At 41.0% G+C, this 24,942-nt stretch overlaps 1 long non-coding RNA gene across 1 annotated transcript in view; it reads right to left on the minus strand.

Annotated features, from left to right (window-relative positions):
- LOC114484643 (uncharacterized) overlaps positions 1 to 10,421 on the minus strand; it is a 45,771-nt gene extending 35,350 nt beyond the window's left edge. Inside the window, exons 1-3 of the long non-coding RNA XR_003677793.1 lie at positions 10,323 to 10,421; positions 8,736 to 8,942; positions 8,403 to 8,497 (exon numbers count right to left, since the gene is read on the minus strand). This is a non-coding gene — a long non-coding RNA (uncharacterized lncRNA). The remainder of the gene's footprint in view (positions 1 to 8,402; positions 8,498 to 8,735; positions 8,943 to 10,322) is intronic.
- Between the last annotated feature and the right edge of the window lie 14,521 nt (positions 10,422 to 24,942).

Here is a 24,942-nt window from a genome sequence, read left to right on the forward strand (position 1 = left end):
AAAATGGTCCACATCAAAAAAATCTTTTAAAAAATTTAAAAATAAATAAATGAACATCTAATATATGTATTCATTTGTAATTATAACTCATTTCCTAGATTTATTATCCATTGCTTCCTGAGGTTGAATTACTCCTGAAGGAGTTGCTGTTGGCACATCTACAGGATCACCCCCCTCTTCCTCCAGGAAGGTCCCCCACACAGTCTCTTGTTTCCCTTTACACTGGCAGGAGGGCTCTTTGTGAGGTGCAAGCCTCGGGCTGAAAAACATCTCACATTTCCTACTTTTGTTGGTTCAACAAGCATTTACTATGATCCCATTAGACATAAGCCACTGTGACGTGTGCAATATAAAGATGAATTAACTTTTTTTTTTGGAAAATGGAAAATTCCCCCAGGACAGCTGATCATCTAGAAAAGAAACTCACATCTGTATGTAAGTAACTATAGAGTGAGGCAGAGTGTGACAAGAGGCCTCTGTGAAAGGTGCAAATGAAGCGGGGTTGTGAGGAAGCGGTGGTGTCATCATCACAGATGACCTTAGGGAGAAGGCGGCACTAGGTCTTAAACAACCACCCAGCTCAAAACCTTTCCTCTGCCCATTCCTACCCCAGTCTCCTCTGCACCAACCTCTCCTCTTCCAAATGTTTCCTTTTTTTTTTTCTTGCCTATCACTTGCTTATCAGAACTTATCAGAACTAAGTCATAGATAGGGGTTGGTCAGATACCAAGGGGGAGGTGGACCTGGGAAAAGAAAAAGAAAGTATAAAAGGCCAGGAGATCGAAGAGAAAGACAAAATGTGTCCCAGGGAGACAGGCAAAGGGCTCACACTGCAGGACTCAGGCAGGGGCAGCAAAAACCTGCTGCAGGTACCCCTTTCAACGTGTAGCTTGGTGCAGGCCCAGGCACAAGGGTACCATGTAGGTAAAACATACCTACGCCAAGACATGTAAGTGCTTAGGGCTCCAGGTAAGTATGGCCCTTCTTTCAGCCAAGCCACGGCTGCTGTGCAGGAAAGAAGCATTTCTTCCACTCCCGTGATGGCCAAGGTCGCCTAGCCCAGGGAGGAGGCAGCACTCCCAGAATTTGAATGGCAAATTCAAATCTTTGCGCTCAGGCTCACTTGGTTTGGATCATCATGTTTCATGTATGTTGAGAAAGCAGTTAAAGACCCTTTCTTCTAAAGTAGGGCGTAGGATGGACTTTTTCTTCAGTGTCCCTAATAATCTCCTGTTGTAGAGAAATGGATAAAGAAGATGTGGTACATATATACAATGAAATATTACTCAGCCATATAAAGGAACAAAATAGTGCCATTTGCAGAGATGTGGATGGACCTAGAGACTGTCATACAGACTGAAGTCAGAAAGAGAAAAACAAATATCGTATACTATCGCTTATATGTGGAATCTAGAAAAATGGTACAGATAAACTTATCTGCAAAGCAGAAATAGAGACACAAATGTAGAGAACAAACGTATGGATACCAAGGAGGCGGAGGGGGGGATGAATTGGGAGATTGGGATTGACACATACACTATTGATACTGTGTATAAAATAGATAACTAATGAGCACCTGTTGCATAGCACAGGGATCTCTACTCAGTGCTCTGTGGTGACCTAAACGGGAAGGAAATCCAAAAAAGGGGGGATATATGTATACATATAACTGATTCACTTTGCTGTACAGCAGACATACAACATTGTAAAGTAACTATACTCCAATAAAAATTAATTTTAAAAAATCTGTTGTAAGCAAGGGATAGCGTGGAGTAGACCTAAGGAAACAATCCTTCGAGGACACAGCCCCACATTGCATCCTTACACAAATGACGGCAGAAACGCAAAAGGACCAAACCAGGCAGGGAACAAGCCAGCAGCCCCTTCTGTTCTCTTATTGACACCCCTTTCTCTTCCCTGGTCCCCTGTCTCTAACTTACGTCTGTGTCACCCTGACCCTCCAAGCTTTCAAACTCTGCCCTCCATAAAGACTTGGACTTGATTCCTCTGATAAATATCCAAGAGTCATTTAATCTCAATTCCTCATTTAATCCCAGTCCCTCATTGCCTTACCTGTAGAATGGAAATAATAATGACTACTTTACAGAAATGGGAGGATCACATGAGATGATGTTTATAAGTTAAATGATTTTATGTATGTAAATTTTATGTGCATGATTTATATGTATATATATATAAATGATTTTAGGTGAGGCAATCTGCACACATTTAGACAATGTTGTCTAGCACACAACAGTTCTTTAGCCCCCTTGCTGCTATCACCTTGGATTTGCTGTCATTTATGCTATTATGGAAGTTAAGCTTTAGTATATGTGAAAGCGATTTATAAACTGTAAAGATCTATGCAAATGTGATATTGCTAATGATTTACTTACTCTGTACCAAGGGATATTTCCATTTTACTTGGAGACAAAATCTTAAGCCAAAGGTGATGCTATAATGGCGGGAATTCAGACATGGGGGAAGAGAATGTAGATAAGACAATCCCCTCAATGTCCCCCAAAAAGATATTAAGTAGGAAACTAAAGCAGCTTGACACTTTCTCTACATATAAAGGCAACTCTGAGTAAAGTCAGTTAGTGATTGTACACAATGTTGAGGATAAACAGAAATAGATGGTTCCAAAAAGTCTGTCATAAAGATGGGATGTATTAGTCTTTGAGCATCTTGGGTCTCCTTGTATCTCCACCATCACTTAAGGACTTCAGTAGGCATGCAGATGCAAACATGCACACACCTTCCATCATGCAATACTGAACTTGCTTCCCTCCCAGCTTTGCTCTCCCGCCAGACAACTGCGGAAGGAGCATTCTCTTTGAGTTTAAGGATCAGAATCATTCACTATGGAAGCTTCCATTTTACACTCGCAAGTGAAGGCCAGAAAAGTCATGCAGCTGAGCGTGAATCACAGTCCAGAGAGGGGCAGACCCAGCTGGAATCGAGGTCTCCTCTTCGCCCGCCACCCCATGCCTACACGGCCTCATGCTGGCATCTGGCTTTTAGTCTAGGGTCTAAGGTGAATGCATGTTCCAACATCATTAGCCACATAAGTTATCTTAAGGGAGAAGCTTTGGTAAATTATGCCTGTTTGGATTTAGTACAACACTGATTCCAGCAGATGGCAATGAAGAACTTTATAATTCCCACATATGGGTGAGGAACCCAGTTTATGCTCTTAAGTGATTACAACAGCTTTTGTTCTTTTTTTTTTTTTTGGTAGGTAAACAGCTCAGTTTTTTTGTTTTTTGTTTTTTTTTTAACAGCTCAGTTTTTAATAACATTGGAAGATTTATGCAACCATCACCAACATCAAGTTTTAGAATATTTCCATCACCCCCCAAATTTCTCCATGCCCATCTAAGGTGAATTCCTGTGCCTACCTCCAGTCCTGGTCAACCACTGATCTCCTGTCTCTCTCTATAGATTTGCTTTTTTCTGGAAATTTCACACAAGTTGGATCATGCAATAAGAATCTTTTGTGTCTCGCTTCTGTCACTTAGCAAAATATGTTTGAGGATCCTCTCTGTTGTAGCATGGTTCAGTACTTTGTTCCTATTCATTACTGAACAGCATTCTACTATATGAATAAGTCATATTGTGCTGATGGACACTTGGATTACAACAGTTTTTGTTCTGATCTAACCAATATTTAGGTACAAGAAGAAAATTGTTCTCTTCTGATTGACATTTATTTTTTCCCTCTTAGTCTGAATACCAAAAAATCTGAAATCTAAGTTTGTTAATTCATCTGACCCAAAATATATTACACTATGGCTCTGAACCAGGTACAGTGGAGGCTCTGTGGAAGGATACTGAGATAAACAGATGTGATGCCCCATCATATCAAAACAAATGGGTCTGGTCCATCCACGCAGGGACTTTCACAGACAGTTCAACAACCGGAAGTTAAAGAGAACGAGTTTTAAGGAGACCTACTTACTTCTGACTCTAAATGTGAAGACTTAATAAAATCATGAAGGTGGTTGGACCAGAGCAGCAATTCCCAGATCTGGCTGATGTTTTCTCAAGTCCTTCTTCCATATATTCTGATTTATTTAACTTTCAGATAAGCACTGAAAGTTATGTATTTTGAAGCTCCCCAGGTGAATCTGATAACCTGATGTCAGGTTTGGGATCTTCTTGTCTCTAGATGACCTTTGCTGTCCCTTCCAAGACCAAGGGCCCTCATTACTGTGGAAGACAGCCAAGAGCAACAGAATCAGCTCCTGCTGGCCCCCTTGTCAGCTGAAGCCAGAGATGAGAGCCCTGAGAGTTTTGGAAGCAGTCTACTTAGAAATAGGGATGGACCTTTTATTCTGCATACGGACCTTAAAACATGATTTGTATACACATATGTATGCAAACACTGGTAATATATATATCAACCAAAGGTGGTTATCAATATGAGGGCTAGAAAATGCTATTAATGCCATTTCCCTAAAAGAGCCACTACTTCAGGCTTTTAGAAAGCACCATATGTGGTGAATACACTTTTGAAGAAACATATCAACATATATAATTACCGAACAGAAAGCAATGGGATGCATAATATTGCTAATCTGCTTTACTTGAAAGCAATTAGAACACTGAGCATTGGCTTATATTCCCTCTTCAGGGAACAAATTTAACTGAGAGCCAAATAGCACAAAGCTCTGTAACTTAGACAAAAAGAGTTATTAAAACTGTCAAGGCCAATACATACTTAAGGATGAAAGTAAGCTGTAGCTGACACTTTCTTTCCATTAGCTCACATCCATATTTCCCTTGGATGTGTGCTTGTCAATTCAAAATTATTAAGTTCCAAATGAGTCATTTGTTTTGTTTTGTTTTTTTAACATCTTTATTGGAGTATAATTGCTTTACAATTATACAATGTTGTGTTAGTTGCTGCTGTATAACAAAGTGAATCAGCTATACATATACATATATCCCCATATCTCCTCCCTCTTGCGTCTCCCTCCCACCCTCCCTATCCCACCCCATTAGGTGGACACAAAGCACGGAACTGATCTCCCTGTGCTATGTGGCTGCTTCCCACTAGCTATCTATTACATTTGATAGTGTATATATGTCCATGCCACTCTCTCACTTCATCCCAGCTTACCCTTCCCCCTCCCTGTGTCCTCAAGTCCATTCTCTATGTCTGCATCTTTATTCCTGTCCTGCCCCGACTGGGCATACACCCTGAGAAAACCATAATTCAAAAAGAGTCAGGTACCACAATGTTCATTGCAGCACTCTATACCATAGCCAGGACATGGAAGCAACCTAAGTGTCCATCGACAGATGAATGGATAAAGAAGATGTGGCACATATATTCAATGTAATATTATTCAGCCATAAAAAGAAACGAAACTTAGTTATTTGTAGTGAGGTGGATGGACCTAGAGTCTGTCATACAGAGTGAAGTAAGTCAGAAAGAGAAAAACAAATACCATATGCTAACACATATATATGGAATTTGTTTTGTTTTGATGGAAATATCTGAGATTCTTTTTGGATGTTATTTCTGAAATGGAAATAACGATGTACCCCTACTGATTATTGGCAGATTTATGTTTACATATGAATCCCTAAAGAATCCACTCGAGGAATATGCTGTCTTGATAGAGATCTGAGGATAAATGTCTTCAGCTCCAATGTTCTCCTTCAGGTTCCTGCACCACCATTGTCAGAGCCATTCTTTGGACATTTGCTATATATTACTAATTTGTTACAGCTTAGGTATTTTTGTTTTGTTTTGTGTGAAGTGTTTCCTGGTAGACAACTGTTTGCAGGCTGTGTCCTCTGTCCAGGTTAGAAAGAAAGAACTGTTAGACAGTCTGAGTTGACGCTGGTGCCCAGATATCTGAAGTGTCACCCTGGCCCTCCTACTTGGGGGATGGGGTTTTGGTGTGATCGATGGAGTCCACTGGGTCTGTAAACCCACCAAGTGAGTGTTTACCTGGTTTCTGAATTTATAGTTGGGAAAAGAGTGCTTAGTGAGTGGGTGTAATGCCCACATTGGATCCTCAGTCTGTGAAATAAGGGATCTCATGGTGGGAAATGTCAAACTGAAATCTCTGAAACTGCCCACCCCCAAATCTAAAAAATTATCAAATCCAATGGGTAGGGGATGGCAGGAATCAGTGCCAGCTTTAAGGATCTAAAGGATGCAGTGGTGGTGGTCCCCATCATATCTTCATTTGATTCTCTAGCCTGGCCCATGGGAACAAAACAGATGGGTTCTAAAGGGAACCCTCCTACGCTGTTGGTGGGAATGTAAATTGGTGCAGCCACTATGGAAAACAGTATGGAGGTTTCTCAGAAAACTAAAAATATGGTTACCATATGATCCAGCAATCCCACTCCTGGGCCTATATCCAGAAAAGACAAAAACTCTAATTCAAAAAGATACACGTACCCCAATGTTCACAGCAGCACTATTTACAACAGCCAAGACGTGGAAACAATCTAAATGTCCATCAACAGATGAATGGATAAAGAAGATGTGGCACATATATTCAATGTAATATTATTCAGCCATAAAAAGAAACGAAACTTAGTTATTTGTAGTGAGGTGGATGGACCTAGAGTCTGTCATACAGAGTGAAGTAAGTCAGAAAGAGAAAAACAAATACCATATGCTAACACATATATATGGAATTTGTTTTGTTTTGATGGAAATATCTGAGATTCTTTTTGGATGTTATTTCTGAAATGGAAATAACGATGTACCCCTACTGATTATTGGCAGATTTATGTTTACATATGAATCCCTAAAGAATCCACTCGAGGAATATGCTGTCTTGATAGAGATCTGAGGATAAATGTCTTCAGCTCCAATGTTCTCCTTCAGGTTCCTGCACCACCATTGTCAGAGCCATTCTTTGGACATTTGCTATATATTACTAATTTGTTACAGCTTAGGTATTTTTGTTTTGTTTTGTGTGAAGTGTTTCCTGGTAGACAACTGTTTGCAGGCTGTGTCCTCTGTCCAGGTTAGAAAGAAAGAACTGTTAGACAGTCTGAGTTGACGCTGGTGCCCAGATATCTGAAGTGTCACCCTGGCCCTCCTACTTGGGGGATGGGGTTTTGGTGTGATCGATGGAGTCCACTGGGTCTGTAAACCCACCAAGTGAGTGTTTACCTGGTTTCTGAATTTATAGTTGGGAAAAGAGTGCTTAGTGAGTGGGTGTAATGCCCACATTGGATCCTCAGTCTGTGAAATAAGGGATCTCATGGTGGGAAATGTCAAACTGAAATCTCTGAAACTGCCCACCCCCAAATCTAAAAAATTATCAAATCCAATGGGTAGGGGATGGCAGGAATCAGTGCCAGCTTTAAGGATCTAAAGGATGCAGTGGTGGTGGTCCCCATCATATCTTCATTTGATTCTCTAGCCTGGCCCATGGGAACAAAACAGATGGGTTCTAAAGGGAACCCTCCTACGCTGTTGGTGGGAATGTAAATTGGTGCAGCCACTATGGAAAACAGTATGGAGGTTTCTCAGAAAACTAAAAATATGGTTACCATATGATCCAGCAATCCCACTCCTGGGCCTATATCCAGAAAAGACAAAAACTCTAATTCAAAAAGATACACGTACCCCAATGTTCACAGCAGCACTATTTACAACAGCCAAGACGTGGAAACAATCTAAATGTCCATCAACAGATGAATGGATAAAGAAGATGTGGTACATGTATACATAAATAAAAGCATAAAAAAGAATAAAATAACGCCATTTGCAGTAACATGGATGGACCTAGAGATTATCACACTAAGTGAAGTAAGTCAGAAAGAAAAAGACAAATACAATAGAATTCACTTCTATGTGGAATCTAAAAAAAAAAGATACAAATGAACTTATTTACAAAATAGAAACAGACACACAGACTTTGAAAACAAACTTATGATTGCCAAAGCGGAAGAGAGAGAGAGATAAATTAGGAGCTGGGGATTAACAGATACACACTACTATATATAAAATAGATAAACAACAAGGAACCTACTGTATGGCACAAGGAACTATATTCAATATCTTGTAATAACCTATAGTGGAAAAGAATCTGAAAAATCTATAAATATATCTCTCTATATATAATATATATAACTGAATCCCTTTGCTGCACACCTGAAACTAATAGAACAATGTAAATCAACTATACTTCAATAAAAAGTTGTTTAGAAAAAAAAAAAGAAAAAGCAGATGGGTTCTAGAGTGGACCTTTGAAAACTCCACCAGGTAATAGCCCCAATTGCAGCCACTATGCCAGATATGGTATTCTTCTAGAGCAGATTAACACAACCTCAGGTACATGCTATGTGGCCATTGATTTGGCATATATGTTTTTTTCTATTCTAATCAGAAGAGAGGATGAGAAATAGTTTGCACTCACATGGAACAGGCAGCACCGTACATTTACAATTTGCCAGAGAACTATGTTAAATCTCCTTCCTCCGGTCATAGTATATTCCAAAATATCTGGATTATCTGGATATCCAACAGAGAATCACATTGATTGATTAGACGTATAACATTATGCTACTGGGCAAGATAAATGAGAAAGCTAGCATGCTGGAGGCCTTGGTAAGACCCATGCACTTCAGAAGGTGGTAGACAAGCCTTATAAAGATTCAAGGGGCAACATCAGGAAAAATTTTGGAGTCCAGTGGTACTAGGCATGCCAGTAAATCCTCTCCAAAGTAAAACAAGAATTATTGCAGCTTACCTTCTACCCTGAAGTAGGAAGCTCAGTACATCCAGGCTCCGACGGCAGCATACTCCATACCTGGGAACGCTGCTCCAGTCTCTGTACCAGGTGATGCAAAATACTGCCAGCCTTGAGTGGGGCCCCAGGAAAGAAAGGGCTCTTCAGCAGTTCCAGGCTCTGGTGGTACAACAACCCTGTCACCTTAGCCTTCTGAGCCAGCAGAACCTATGGTGGTAGAGATATCCGTGGTTGGAAAAGATGCTGTATCGAGTGTATGTAAGCCGCAGTGGAGGATGAAGTCCTACAAGTCCTAGGAATCTGGAGCAAGGCCATGCCATAGGAAAGGAAGAATTAGACACCTTTTGAAAGGCAACTTCTCATTTGCTCCTGAGCTCTGGGGGGGATGGAGTGCTTGGCCACAGGGTACCAGACAACCATGCAGCCAGAAATGCTCAGCACGAGCTTGGTCCAGTCAGACCCATCAAGTGATGACGTCAAGTAGGCCCAGCAGCGCTTCATCACAAGATGGAAAGGGTATATCTGGGATCAAAAGCCCGCCAGATCAGAGGGCATAAGCAAGCTGCATGCACAAGTAGCTCAGAACCCCTTACCAACCACTTTGTCAACCACTTTGCCATTCCCTCAGCTCAAGCCCACAGCCATTTGGAGAATCACGTCTGATCAGCTGACCATCACGCTTTAAGGATGGGTTGGCTCAGCAGGTGGTGCAAACTAGAAATGGATGGCAGCTGTTTCAGCCTCACTTGAAAGAACAGTTTCAATGCCTCAGAATGCTTATATCAGGACCAGAAAATAATCTGGCCCATGGAAATTAAAGACCAGCAACATCTGACCAGCGCTGGAATGATTTATTTTTCAGTTGACTGATACCCAGGATACTATTATTGTCACCAGTGTTCATTATCCAGCAGATGCTAACTTTTTCACATTAACTGACAACCTGAAAGCCAGGCAGCTGAGCTACCCTCGAGCTAACTGCAAATGATGTTATAGAGTCCCAGATCCCTTCAGTTTCTAGTATCATCTTCTTTACCTGCTGAGGGGCTAAGGCTTTGATACTGGGTCACCTCACATCACAATACAAAACAGGTTTTGCCAGAAGCCTACAGCAGCCTAGGATGCAGACACGTACCCAGCGATTCACAGGAACAAATGCAAAGCATCTGCCCATGTTAATTACATTAAGATCAGCGGAAAGCTGGCTGCCCCTTAAAACAACAGAGTTAAAATGAAAGGAAGGCTGGTTCTTTGAAAAGTGGTAAACAAACAAATGACTTTATTCCTTCTTGGGAAACTTATTCAGAAAAGGCATATCATTTTACACACAGGAAGACAAATACACAGTCATTTTACTTACACCACACTCAGGAATCCAGCCCAGCACCTACTTCTATACCACCGCAGCAACTTAATTAGCTTTCTCTGGTTATCATTTTATTTTGCTGCCACACTTTTGGAATGATCACCTTTCAAACACAATCGTATTAACATGTAACATGCTGCCCTGTGACATGCTCCCTGCTATGGGGCAGTGCTTTTTGCAGAGCCTGATGTGTACTGCTTCCCCTGGCAAAGTTGTCTTACCTGAACCGGCAGGGACTGTACAAAACCTTTCTGTTTCCTGTCCAGGAGGCAGGGCACACCATGGAGCCAAATCGTTCTGCTTTCTTAATCCCGTCTTCACTTAGCATATGGGAAGAGACAGGATAGCTTTTCCCAACCGACCCTGAGCAAACACGTCAATTAGTTCAAGAGGAGCATCACAGCTGAAAGGAAATGTGAAATTCATCTAGACTAATCCTCACGTTTTGCAAATTGAAAATCCATGTCCTAAATAATGGATCAGACTTCCACCAGGCCACTCAGCTAGAGAGCAGGAAATGCTAGCAGGCATGGGACCATGACAACGCACCCTGCCAAAGAGAAGGCATCAGCTGAATTATCGGGATTGCCTTAGCAATCCACCCCCAGTGACTGCCTTCCATACAGCCCCAGACATTTTCTCTGGTTACCGACCCTCTGCTCCGTCTTTGGCCTCTCTCTGGTTGGTTCCAGCTGTTCCTCTTGGTGTATGGTGTCAGCTGGGGTCCAGTCCAGAGGATAGTTATGCCAGTTATTTAAAACCGTGGGGATTTAATTCAGGGACTTGGTTATATGGTTGTTGGAACACGGAAAGAGCAAAAAATAGCGTGCAGAAATAACCCAGAGGTTAGTAATTGCAGGAAGCAGACACCACCACAGGTGGGGGAACAACAGGAAAGAAGTGGGGTCACAGAGGCTCTGCAGTCCCAGGAATGCTCCCCAGGATGTAGATGCTCCAACAGTCAAGGCTACAGCCGTCAGCTGGTGCCTCGTGGCTGATACCTGAATCCATGAAGGAATTGCCATGTGATTGTTGCTGGTCAAATCATTCCGATATGACTTATTCTACCGCTGAGGAAAACAAACTGTTTATGAAAAGAACTCTTTCATAACAGCTGAAAGCCTTGTTATGCTAATGAAAGATCATTTTATGTAATCATTAAAGCCAGTCCCTTAAGGATATATATACTAGGTAAAACTTTGTAGCCTGGCCCTAATTACTGCATGTAGATAAAAGTAATCAAAAACCATTTCTTCAAAATTATTCTGTAATTAAGACGGCTCATCAGTTAGATGTGACTTTTTCCCTATCCCAACTTGTCCGAATTAGTAAAGTTCTTACCAAGAGCAATAAATCAAAACCATTATAATTACACTGATTGTGTTCAGTCTCATCCATCATAGGTCTCTAATCATTTGACCTATAATTGCTTTTGTAATTGCTTCAGGCTTTAGTAACAATAATTGCTGCTATTTATTATGAGTTGATTATGTACCAAGTAAGTTATAAAAATTTCATTTGATTGTTGCACTTTACCTGGGAGGTAAGTATTATTCCCATTTTAGAGATGAAGAAGCAGTTCTGAAAATGTCCTTGACTCGCACTCACAGAGATCTTTTAGGAGTTACTTTATGATTTATAGTATTTATCTCTGTTCCTTATGCTACTACGGAGATTAATGGAATTATATAAAAAATAATCCAAAAAAACACATAGCAATAAAACTATCCAAAATAGAACATTTGGAGCATTTTTATTAGAGTTGTGATAGCATCTGTGTCTGCTAATTCCATCATCTCAACAGCTTCTACTCTGTATCTACTGATTGATTTTTCTTCTGGTTATAGGCCTTATTTTTCTGCTTCTTTGCATGCTTGGTATTATGGGTTGAATTTTGTCCCCCAATAAGGTATGTTAAGTCCTAACCCCTGGTACCTTGGAATGTGATCTTATTTAGAAATAGGGTTGTTGCAGATGTAATTAGTTGAGACCTGGATGAGGATGGGCCCTTAATCCAATATGACTGGTGTCCTTGTAAGAGGAGAGGGCAGAAACTCATGATGAGAGCACCAAGTGACAGAGGAAGAGGCTGGAGTTACGCAGCTGAAAGGCAAGGAGCACCACGGATTGACAGCCACCACCAGAAGCTAGGAAGCAGCAAGAAAGGACTCTACCCAGAGTCGTAGAGGGAGCATAGCCCTGCAGACACATTGATATCATCCATCTAGCCTCTAGAACTGTGAGAGAATCCATTTCTGTTGCTGTAAGCTACCTAGTTTGTGTTCCTTTGTTAGGGCAGCCCTAGGAAACTAATAAACTTGCCAATTTGGATTGGATGCTGGATATTGTGAATTTTGCATGTTTGGGTACTGGATTTTGTTGTATCACTTTAAGGAGTATTGGGCTTGGTTCCAGCATGCAATTAAGTTACTTAGGAACAGTTTCATCTTTGTTAAACTTGCTTTTTTTTTTAACTTTATTTTATTTGTTATTATTATTTTTTTGGCCACACCGTGTGGCTTGTGGGATCTTACTTCCCCAACCAGGGTCGAACCCAGCAGTTGAAGTGCAGAGTCCTAACCCCTGGACTGCCAGGGAATTCCCAAAACTTGCTTTTAAAGTTCATTAGGATGGCTCAGGAGAAACCATTAGTCTAATGCTAACACCCTTCTTCAAGCTATACTCAACGCCCACAGTTTTACAAGGCCTCCCCACTGTGACTGATGGGACTAAGAACTATTTCTAGCCCAATGTGAGCTCCTGGAAATGTTTGACCTATTTCTGTCTGTGGGTCTTTCCTCAGCCTCGGGGAGTTTCTTCTCAGGCTGGTGCAGATCAGGACTCAGCCAAAGACTGGAGAGGACCCATCTGCCCATCTCAGGAATTCTCTGGGTAGCACTCTCTTCTCTGGTGTTCTCTCCCACAAATTCTAGGCATCTATTCTCTCAAAATTCTGATTTCTATCTCTTCAACTCAGCCAGACCTCTGGGCTCCACAACCTGGAAACTGCCTTTGGGCAGTAAGTTGAGTCAATTGTAGAGCTCATCTTATTGATTTGACTGTCCTTTTCTCAAAGATCACAGTCCTGCACTGCCTCTTAGTCAATTCATGGAAATCTTTGTTTCACATATTTTATTTGATTTTCCTTTTTTTGATGTCGAAGATTGAATCCAGTCCCTATTACAACATCATGGCTTGAAGGAAAGTATGTTATTTATTTTTTTAAGTAAACAAGAATATGGTGTTTTGAAGTTTCTTTCTTTTTCCCCCTTCTTAGTAACTGGAGGGCACATCTCACATCACTACTGCACATGAATGTGAAACATATCATGTATCTTTTTTGGCACCAATAGGTTTGCTGTGAAGTCTCCAAGAAAGAGAAAACTAAAAGTGAATCAGAGCCCCGCAGATCAGACCCAAGGAACCCCAATCTCAATAAACATCTTGAGTTACTGATGACTGTTAGAGACAAACTGGTAACAGAAATCGCATTTTGCTTTTCAAGTGATTTCATGAGCCAAGCAGATGGCAAGCTTCCTCACTAGTCAGCAAGCGCAAACTCTGCGATTGCCATCTTTGAAACAGTCTTACCTTGACGCCATGTGGGACCAGGCAGGGCTGGAGGAGACAGAAAGCACTGAGATGACAAGTGAAAGCAGAAGTCTTGTGTGGTGTGATCATTAGAAACCAGGAAATTTATGTAAAAGTAAGTTGGGCAAAAAGCAACACTCCATACTAAACACATGCTAAATTACAGAGAGTTCATAAACATGCCAAACGCCATATTTTTATAGCAATTCATAAATTATAAGACATTCCCACATTTATTTATTTTTTTCAAACCTACTCTACACATGGTCTTCTATTTCTCAGCTGATGGAAATTCCATTTTCCAGACATTCAGGCCAAACCTCCCAGTCATTGCTGGCTCCTCTCCTCTCACACACCTCCCATCCAATCCAACCCAGCAAATCTGGTAAGTTCTAACTGTAATAGATCAAGATGCAACCACACCTTAATACCCCCACTGTCTGAGTAACTAACTGTCCTCTCTCCCTGGATTCCTGCAAGAGCCTCCTAACTAGTGAACCTGCCTCAAATCCAGCCTTCCAAGACTATTTTCAATCCAACAATCAAAATGGCCCTAATATAAATCAGATTATGTCACTCCCCTGCTCAAAACCCAGTGATGGCTCCCTACTTCTCTCAGAGGAAAAGACAAAGTTCTTTCAATAGCTTATAAGACCCCATAGGACCCAACTACCCTGCCTTGTTCTCCTTACCCTGGTCTACCTTTTCCTTTTGCCATAATTTCATCATCTAGCCTGCTATATAATAGGGTTATGCCAAAATGCAACCCAGTCCAGCAAACCAGCAGCCTTGGCTGATAAAATGATACATATGCCCTCAGCTAATACATCTGGTGAGGACCGGTTTCCATACTGTTCTAACTACCTTAGCCAACACGGTCATACACAACTCTCCTTTTTGGTAGATAACAGTTATCTGTAGAGCAGTTTGAGGTAGATGAGGGTGAATTGCTGTCACACTCTTGCTATTTAGGTTATAACCAAAGCAAAGCTGACATGCATGCAGGTACGGGTTGAGCAAACAGTCATTAGTAAGCAGCACAAAACATCTCTGCTAAACTGTGTAAGTTCAGAGAGGTTCCAGCTCCCCGGATCCCTTTAATATTACCTGACAAGTTCTCTAGAGGCAGACACAACAACATTTCACAGGCAAGATTCTGTTAGCCTTTTAGACATCATCAAGCAACAAGAATCCTCTGAAACCAATGGACAGAGGATCATTTAGGGAATGAGCCTGGGGTGCCTTCCCTAAGGACACAGACTACAGGCTTTCCCCGGTTTTTATACCTTATTCATGCAAGAGGTATAGCCAATCCTCTTATCTTGACCACCTCAAATTTCACAAAGGAGAGCCCATTTCTAACATACATTATATAGTCAACAGGTCCCCATATTTATCGATAACACAGTTCTGACATTCAATTCTAATGGAATATCTAATTACCATACCCTTGGTTTGCTCGATACCAATAATCCTTACGGTAGCCACGTCTAGTATGAGACTGCTATAGTCTAGAAGCTGATTACACCTTTTGTATAGATTCTCCATGGGGCAAATCTCTGCCCCTAGATTTAAAACTTGTGTTAACTAGCACATACTTAATTTCACATTAGCTACAGGGAATATATTAAAGTAGATTAGAGATTTTATAGCACATGGCAATGAGTTAACTGGTGCCTCCATTGACAAATAGTTCAATGCCTACTATTTTCACTATAACAAGCACCAAGACAGAGTAGGTTTTCTTTTCCTTTTTTTTTTTTTCACAGCCACAACTGTTGATCAATTCCTGGTATCATTAACATACCTGTGGCAGAAACTGAAAATCCAATCACAAAGAATTGGAAGACAGGAATGTCACATCAAAATGTCTTAAGTGTGAGTAACTGCCTGCTCTCCACCAAAAATTTCTTATGTCTGTGGAAAGAAGTGATGGAAGAAAAATGGGCTTTCTGCAAAATCAGAAAATTCATAAGCTAGAACATATAGTAGAATGCAATCAGAGTCCTATATGTCAATCATTTTTATTCTTTTTAAATGCTTTCTTTTATCCTTTGTGACTTGAATGATTCTGTTGTGAGTGTAGGATAATTGGCTTTTCTGTTTGAAAAAGGAATACTGTGTTTCTAGTAAAAGTACTAGATTAAAAATATTCTTTTCATTGTATGCCAATATTTTTCATTTTTATGTTTGCTAACATGTCTGAGCAAATAGAAACATCAGATAATTTAGATGTGAATTTCAATGTAAAAATTATTCATTGAACATGAGTCAACAATATTCCCTACAGAAAGCTCTGCCAAACACTATCAGTCTAAAAAATATTGCTCTATCAAGCCATGCATCATTCAGGGAGAATTGTACAAGAAAATCTTTCTTGGTTTTTTATTGGGTTTTGCCAAATAATATTTCCAATATTTATGACCTTCAGATCATAAGTTCTCTAAAATTAACTATTTAAAAAGAGAGCTTGAATTGTGTTCTAGAAAGTCAGTCACCTGGTTTTTCCAAATTTTCAGTTATTGATGAACAAAAACAAAACCCATATTGATTCCGGCAGGGCCAAAGTGGGATTAAAAGAATATTTCTGTCCTTGGAGGAGAAATGATTTGGCTGGGCCTTAGAGAATTGCTGGCATTCAGCTCATGCTTCATGCCTTTCCAGGTGAGAGCCAAACACAAGTTTGTCACGGAGACCAGAAGGAGCACTTGTCAGGGTGAGAGTGAGGTCGAGGGTGGAGGAGGAGAGTGAAGAGGGAGGGGTTGAATGAGAAAAATCAGCTTGGCAAACTAAGGTGCATGATCGAAGGAGCAAATTAAGCACTGGCTTAGGGCACGAACACAGCAGAGGTCCCAAGAAAGGAGAAATATTAAATTTTGCCAAGTTGATCTGGAATTTTGCACGCCAAAATTGTAAAAAAGGGGCTATTTTCATTTCAACATAGATGTGACTTGTACGTTTTATAGATGAGTGATGCTTTATTTTGAATTATGTCAGATGAGAGATGGGGGTGGCAGGAGCTCTGGCACCATCATCTCCTTAGTTCCAGGGCCTCTAAAGGCCTTATTTGGGCTCCAAGTGGAGCTCTAGAGGAGAAAGCTTGGAAACGTAACAGGAAAAAATACACTGGCACATCAGGGGAAAGAAGGCAGCATCTTGTAAGATGAATTGCACAGTGATATATGAGGTGGAGGAGAGCACAGTGAGAATTGAAACAGAGGGGTGAGGTGATAGAAACTGCCAGGAAGGCTAGCCCAGGGGTATTTTGAGAAATATTTCGTTTATCAATACAAAGAGGCAGTGTTGAAAGTAGCATAATCTGCTTTCATTCTATTTTTGTATGGTAAAATTATCCTATTTATGTAGGTTAAATATAACTAATCTGTTAATACTCTTTATCAAATATTCTCCTTGTAATAACATCAAATCTTATAAAACATACATTCGTATATGTGTATGTATATATGTATATATGCATGCATGTATATATACAAATGTACATAGAGAGAAAGAACTGATTCAGTTCCTAAGATTACTCACGTCAGTGTAAGTTTTTAAAGCAGCTTTGAGATAATAGTTCACATAGCATACAACTCAGCCATTTAAACTGTAGAACTGAATGTTTTTTTAGTATATTTACAGGTACATGCAACCATCACCACCGTCAATTTTAGAACACTTTTATCACCTCTAAAAGAAATACTTTAGCTATCACCCCCTACCTTTCCAGGTCACTCCCAGCCCTGGGCAACCACTAATCTCCTTTCTGTCTCTCTTCTGGATATTTCATATGAATGGAGTCATATAATATGTTGTGTTTTAAAAAGGGGCTTTTTCACTTATAATTTTTTCAACATGCAAACATGTTGTAGCATGTATTTGTGCTTCATTCCTTTTTATGGCTGGATAATATTTCACTGTATGCAGGTATGTATCACATTTTAAAAAATCCATTCATCAGTTGATGGACATTTGGACTCTTTCCATCTTTTGGCTATTAAGAATAATGCTGCAATAAACATTTGTGTACAAGTTTTTCTGTAGGCATGTTTTCATTTCTTCTGGGTCTATACCTGGGAGTGGAAGTTCTGGGTCATATGGTAACTCTACATTCAATCATTAGAGAAACTGTTTAAACTGTTTTTCAAGGTGGCTTCACCATTTTACGTTCCTACCAGCTGTGGATGAGGGTTCTGATTGCTCTACAGCCTCATCAACACTGATTTTTGATTCTAGTCATCCTAATGGGTATAAAGTGGTATCTCCTGGTGGTTTTGATTTGCATTTTCTTAAAGACTAATGATATTGAGCATCTTCTCATGTGCTTATTGGCCATTTATATAACTTTCTTGGAGAAATGTCTATCCAGCTCCTTTGCCCATTTTTAATTATTTGGTTTTTATTGAATATTATTGAATTTTAAGAGCTCTTTATATATTCTCGATATTAGATTCTTATCAGATAAATGATTTGCAAGTATTTTTTCCCATTCTGGGGAAGTCTTTTCACTTTCTGGATGGTGTCCTTTGAAGTAAATTTGTTTTTAATTTTGATGAAGTCCCACTTATCTATCTTTTCCTTTGGTTGTTTGTGGTTTTGGTATCTTACCTAAAGTATCTTATCCTTTGGCAAATCCAAGGCTATGCGAGTTTACCCCTATGTTTTTTTCTAAGAGTGTTGTAGTTTTAACCCTTGCTTTTAGGTCTTTGATCCATTTTGAGTTAATTTTTGGGTATGGTGTGAGGTAAGGATTCGACTTCATTATTTTACACGTGGCTCTTCAGTTGTCACGGAACCATTTATTGAAAGCTTTTCTTTCTACCTTGGATGGTCTTAGTGCCTTTCTCAAAACTCAGTTAACCATAGATGTGTGGGTTTATTTCTAGACTCTCAGTTCTATTCCAGTGATCTATACATCTAACCTTGTGCCAGTACTACCTTGTCATGCTTACCATTGTTTTGTAGTAAGTTTGAAATTGGGAAGTGTGAGTTCTCCAACTCTGTTCTTCGTTTTCAAGATTGTTTTGTCCAATCTGGGTCCCTTACAATTCCATATGAATTTTAGATTCATCTTACCAATTTCTACAAAGAAGTCAACTTCTTGCTTGAAAAAAGATAATTACCTAATAATATACATTTCATTTTAACACTTGAAAGATATTTTAAAGTTCGGCACACCAATCAGACAGAACAGATTACCTTATTTTTTGGCAGGAGCACCTAAGAAAATGGAAAATGTTTTCAAATTTTTTCAGCCAAGCAGATTTAGCACTATCACAAAATTCAATCATATCTTTCTGGAGAGAGAATTAACTTTTAAACAATCAAGGAAACATGTTCAGATCCTGGGGTCAAACGTCAATGGGAATCATTTCTTCTACTTTGATGAGTAGATATCCATCACTTCCTCCAATGTCCTAATTCCAATCTTCCACAAGTCTGGTACAGATAGAGCAGATGCATCATTTTAAAATGCTCATTCCCCTTGCTGATGGGCAGAGAAGGGTCTCAGAGAACCTCTGAAGCTTATTGTATTTTGAAATTGGAGGAACTTACATTCCAAGGAGAGAACACTGAGTTTTGAGGAAGCTGATAGTGTTAGAAAATTACTGTTTTCTTGGCTTCTGACTGGGCTGATTTATGTCAATTTTGTATGTATATTTATCATAGTTGGGTAAAATGTTAACTTGTCCTAAAAGGAAGAGCTCTAAAAAAAGGAAGAGCTCTAAACACTAAAATAATTTTCGCCAACTCATTTTATTCAGAAACTTCTGGGAATACTAAATTCTAAAATACCTCGATGACACACCTTGGAATTCAGATGTAGTCTCCTACCTCCCTTTTCCCAAGATATAGTTCCCCAAAAGACATAGCTAATCAATGTACTCATAAACCAGTAAGAACTGGAGAAGTTTGTCACTCACTCAATCAAAACCACAAACGTAAATGGTTCTGTTCATTATTTCTATTCTTTTCCTCTAAATTCTTATTCTAGGAATGTATTTAGGAAGTAGACTTTACTATTGGAGCTTTAGAATCACTTTTAGCGGTTTTTTTCCAGGAAAATAAGACCACATGATCGGGGCTTCCCTGGTGGCGGAGTGGTTGCGCGTCCGCCTGCCGAGGCAGGGGAACCGGGTTCGCGCCCCGGTCTGGGAGGATCCCGCATGCCGCGGAGCGGCTGGGCCCGTGAGCCGTGGCCGCTGAGCCTGCGCGTCCGGAGCCTGTGCTCCACAACGGGAGAGGCCACAACGGAGGGAGGCCCGCATACCACAAAAAAAGAAAAAAAACACATGATCTTTGCTTTTCATGAGAGTATTTTTCTGCCGATAAGTATAAAACTCATTTGACTTTTTCCCATAGGAAAAGTGTTTTAGTGGAAATATAGGCTCCTCCAGGGACTGGGCATTTGTAACCAAATAGTGTGGCAGTTGAGTTACTCTGTAGCCTTTTAAATTAGCAGATTCATGTGACAAGACAGATGGCCAAAAAAGAGACAGCCTTGGGTTGAGCTTTGGTGATGTTATTCTTTAACTGTGTCATTTGGGGTCAGGTTAATCTGGTTCAATTTCTTCATCTCCACAAATGGGGGGGAAAATGTCCATCTTACAGCTTTGCTACGATTATATAAGAAAAGAAAAAGAAAACTGTGTAGACGTTAACCCTCAACAAAACTATAAAATATTCCCACAAGATTCATGCATTTTTAATGCAAGCTGCCTCATATGCTCTGAATTATACAGATAATGCAAAAAAAAAAGCTCAATTCTGCCTTGTCTGCCTTAAAATTAATATTTTAACTTTACCTGTCTTTTAAAACCTACATATGATTTTGGGAAATGATTTGAATGATCCATGTCACTACAAAAGATATTTAGGGAAGATTCTACTGCAGAATTATCTGTGTGATACTCTTCAGGGAACAGAGACTACTAAAATCATACCTTCAGCCATTTCCAAAAATAACATGCATTTCTCACTTCTTGACACTAGATGGCACACCTCTGAAATAAACCAAGGAGTTTGTATAAGGGAGGAAAAGAATCTGGATTAAAATAAGCGTCCTCAAACCAACATATCGTGACATTTGAAATGGAGGAAGATGAGAGTGCCTGGAAAACCATTTATCTTTTCGACAATTAGGAAATGACATGGGAAATTAACCATTCAGCCATTGTATTATTTTCCTAGGGATGCTGTAACAAAGTACCACAAACCAGGTGGCTTAAAACAACAGAAATATATGACCTCACAGTTGTGGAGGCTAGGTGTCGGAAACCAAGGTGTCCGCAGGGTTGGTTCCTCCTTGAGACTCTGAGGGAGAATCTGTTCCAAGATCGCCTCCTAGCTTCCGGTGGTTGTCAGCAATCCCTGGCATTCCTTGGCTTGGAGATGCAACCCTCCCATCTCTGTCTCAGTCTTCACATGCCTTCTCTGTGTGTCCCTGTGTCATCCCGTGGCCTTCTACAAGGACACCAGTCATTGGATTTAGGGCCCACCCTAATCCAGTGTGACCTCATCTTAGCGAATTACATCTGCAAAGACCCTATTTGCAAATAAGTCACAGTCTGAGGTTCCAGGTGGACATGGATTGCAGGGGACACTCTTCAGCCCAGTACACACAGCAACACCCAAACTGGGCAGCCAGGTTTGGAGCTGAGCTGTGAGATGCACGGACAAGCCATGTAACCTGCCTAAGCACCACGTCTTCATCTTGTGAAAAAGGAATATGAATGTATGTGCCTCATAGTGTTGTGAGGGTTAAATGAGGTCATACACACAAGGTACTTAATGACTGGCACATAGTAAGTACTCAATAAATATTAGCTGCTACTGATGTTATTGTTGTTACTGGAATTCAAAAACGGTTCCTCCCACATTACGTTTCCTCCAGAGCCTGACATAAAGGGTTCTCTGGTCTGAGTTTGACAAAATGATGAAGAGGGCAAAATGCATCTCTTAAAAGACCCAGACTTGCTTTTGTACTTCTCCTCTGTGGGAAAGCGTCCACCTGTGTCTTGATTTTTTTTTATCATGTCTTTATTAATCTTACTGAGTCTACTTTCCAAAAAGGATTTGTGACGACAATGTCCTTGTGTTCTCTTCCTGCTTCCTCAGGTTCTAAATGTGCCCAGGGATGGTCCAGACCTAGAAGAGCAGAGGACTTCGCAGCATTTGAGTAAAGGGGTAATATGGAGTGACAAGACGTAGTGACTGTCCAACCTCAAGCAGAACCAGTTCAGGACAGGCGAACAGAGTCGCACCTGAGCACACAGAAAGGGAGGGCCAGTCTGGGTCTGGCCCAGTCCCTGGGTGGGACTGCAGAGGTTGTAACAAAATAATCACACTTGGGGCCCAAAGCCAGCAGTGGATCTGGTGGGTAAAAGTGATGCTCTAGGGGAGGAGACCCCCAGGGCACTCAGGAGGGAAGGAGTTTAGGGACGGCCTGAATACCTGCCAGTCGGAAGGAGAAAGGCTTTCAGACAGAAGGTGGTACCAAAGAAGCAGAGGGTGAGGAGGAAATGTCTCTTTCCAGGGTAGCCAGGATCAGTGGACTCTGAAACCCTTACCTAGTTCCCTCGGCCCCTCAACTTTCACGCTCTAAGCAGACCATCACCCCTACCAGAGGCCTGCTCTGGCTTTCACATTCCCTTTCTCAGAGAAGGCCCTTCAGAATCACTAGCCAGAAGCAGGGGTCATTCTGGAACCCTCCCTCTCCCTCATGGTCCACATCCTGTGGGTTCTACAACTCCAGAGTCACATGACTCCATCTCTTCTCTCCCTGCCCCTCCCCAGTACCTAAAGAACAAAGTCTCCAGCATGAACACAAGGCCTTTAGAACCTGAGCCCTTGTCTACCTTTTCAAGCCTCACCTGCTTGGTCCTTCATCGGTACCCTAACCTCCCTCCAAGACAAACTGTGACAAGGTTATTGCTGAATGAATACAGGAATGAATAAATGCATCACTACAAACAGGAGGAGGTTTAGAGCTTCCAAATATTTTTCTGTCAAATTCTACCTCTTAATAAAACAAACATTCTGGGGTTCTCTTATTAGATTGATAAGATTGAATCTGTTGTGGATTTAAAAGGAACCTATCCAAAAAAAAAAAAAAAAAGACCCTATCTGTTATGAGAGTAGAGATTGCATCTTTCTCAGTCCTAGCATGGTACCTCACACAATGATATTTGTTGAATGGCAAGATCTAAATTCTCAGCCCTGGGGAGTTCAAGTTTGAGTTTTCTTCCAAGGTTGGGTCTTCCAATCTGCCTTGTATATGGAAGGAGCAGAAATGAGTGACCTGGATGAATGCACCTGCTTCTGCAGCAAGAAGCCCTTGGCAGACACCTCTGACACAAAGGGCAGGAACTTGGAGGGAGAACTGAGGCCAAAGAGGAAGCAATCTGTGCAGGTAAGAGATAGGTGAGGGGCTAATGTTGATCTGTGGATGGAGTCAGTTGTGAAAGTCCTGGAGGTGAATCCCAGGATGGATTGTCAGGTGAAATACAAAGAGATCAGTACTGGAGCCTACAAGGCAGGGTCAGACATCAGTTCACATGGGTGCTCCTCTCCCTGGGTCTTCTTCAAACTGAACTCTGTACCCCCAAAATTCATATGTTGAAGCCCTAACCCCCAGTGTGATGGTATTTTGAGACAGGACCCATAGGGAGGTAATTAAGGCTAAATAAGGCCATAAGGGTGGAGCCCTAATCTGATAAGACTAGTGCCCTGACAAGAAGAGGAAGAGACACCAGAGCATTCTCTCCCTCTCCCTCTCCTTGTGCACACAGAGGATGGGCCTTGTGAGACACAGTAAGAAGGCGTCTTGTCTGCAAGCCAGAAGAAGATCTGTCACCAGGCACCAAATTTGCTGGCACCCTGATCTCGGACTTTAGTCAGTTTGGGCTGTTTTAACAAAGTACCATAGATGGGATGGCCTATAAACAACAGAAATTTATCTCTGGAGACTGGAAGGCTGAGATCAGGATGCCAGCAAGGTCAGGTGAGGGCCTTTTTCCGGGTTGGTTTCAGACTTCTCATTGTAACCTCACAGGGTGGAGAGAGAGCTAGTTAGCTCTCTGGCCTCTTCTTACAAAGGAACTCCACTCTCATGACCTAATTACCTCCAGAAGGCTCCATCTCCAAATACCATCATATTGCGATTAGGGTTTCATCCTATGAGTTTTGGAGGTGACCCAAACATTCAGTCAACTGCAGACTTCTAGCCTCCAGGACCGTAAGAAAATAAATGTCTGTTGTTTAAGCCACCAAGTCTGTGGTGTTTTGTTATGGCAGACCTAGCCACTAAGACAGGTCTCTCTGGAAGGATCAGGACCTGCCCTGGTATAAGAAGCACTCTAGTCTTCCTATAGAAGCCACACACTGTGGTGGCTGCAGAAGACAGCCCCTGGCAAACACACACACACACACACACACACACAAAGATAAAAGAATGAATCTATAACCGTGGAGTACTGAGTATCAACCGAACAAGGCAAAGGAAGATATCCTGAAAGTAAGGCTATGCAAGCTGTCCGTAAGGCCAGATCTCTCTCCGAAGAAGTTATTTAGGGACCCCACAAAGCAGGGCATTAAAGAGTGACTCGTGCAGTCTGGGGACTCACAAACATCAAAATGGTCAGTCACACTGTCCCTAAATGATTGGCTTCCAAGTGTCTGTCTAGGTTTACTTGTTCCTCACCCACCTGCTGGCTGACCTTCACTGGGCTGCTTCTACTTCAAGATCAACAGTCTTATCTCCATGACCATGAGCCTTCCTGATTCCATTTATGCTTCACGTTGGAGATTTGGGAAATTAGAGCCACCATGAAACCAGACATCTATCTTTTTATTTTTGCAGAAAAAGTCCTTTAACAAAATTATTGCTTATACTCCACGAAGATGCGATTAAGAAAATTGCTTCCTCCAATCAATCTCTTTTGACTACTTCCCCTGTAATCCAAAAATAATTTATTTATATGTCTGCAAAAATTGAATGAAGCCAGATATAAAGACGTTTTTGAAAACGCTTTGGTTATGTCTGGCCCAACATGTTTCCCAACACTGGAACATATAAAGTGATCCTGTAGTTAAACCCCATGTGTTTAGAAGATGTGAAACATCCTCCCCTCTGTCTGTGAGGAGTGATGGTGCTTCGGTTTTTAGCTACTACTAAAAGCAAGTTTGTTTTCTGTTGAAATCCACCAGATCAATCATTTCTATATTCCTGCATCACTGCAGGAATTTTGC

Source organism: Physeter macrocephalus, chromosome 1 (assembly GCF_002837175.3).
Source record: "Physeter macrocephalus isolate SW-GA chromosome 1, ASM283717v5, whole genome shotgun sequence".
Classification (NCBI taxonomy): Eukaryota; Metazoa; Chordata; class Mammalia; order Artiodactyla; family Physeteridae; genus Physeter; species Physeter macrocephalus.